Source organism: Buceros rhinoceros, unplaced genomic scaffold (genome assembly GCF_000710305.1).
Source record: "Buceros rhinoceros silvestris isolate BGI_N320 unplaced genomic scaffold, ASM71030v1 scaffold5416, whole genome shotgun sequence".
Taxonomy (NCBI): domain Eukaryota; kingdom Metazoa; phylum Chordata; class Aves; order Bucerotiformes; family Bucerotidae; genus Buceros; species Buceros rhinoceros.
Window position 1 is genome coordinate 119,185 of NW_010415677.1, and position 352 is coordinate 119,536.

A 352-nucleotide genomic window follows, 5' to 3' on the forward strand; every position below is an offset into this window, starting at 1 on the left:
GCAATGTCAAGTGCACAAATTAAAGTGCGTCCACAAATCCCCCCCCCCTTTTTTTTTTTTGAGTAATGATTCCCTGGTCCTTCGCTACAGCTCTTCGGCAGCCAGCCCCTTCTCAGCAGTAAAATAATTTATTTCAATCTTTTAAAGAAGGAAATAATCCTAAATTAACTAAATTAAAAGATTAATGAGAAATAAAAAGGGGGGGTGTGGTGATTGGGGAAAAGAAGAAATCGGGAGAATAAATCACGGCATCCAACTTCTCCCTGGGTGAAGGCAAATGCTGAGCCGTGCACAAAGAGCGCCGGGCACAGCTGTCCGCTATTTTCATTGAAAAATGATCTGCCGCTTCATG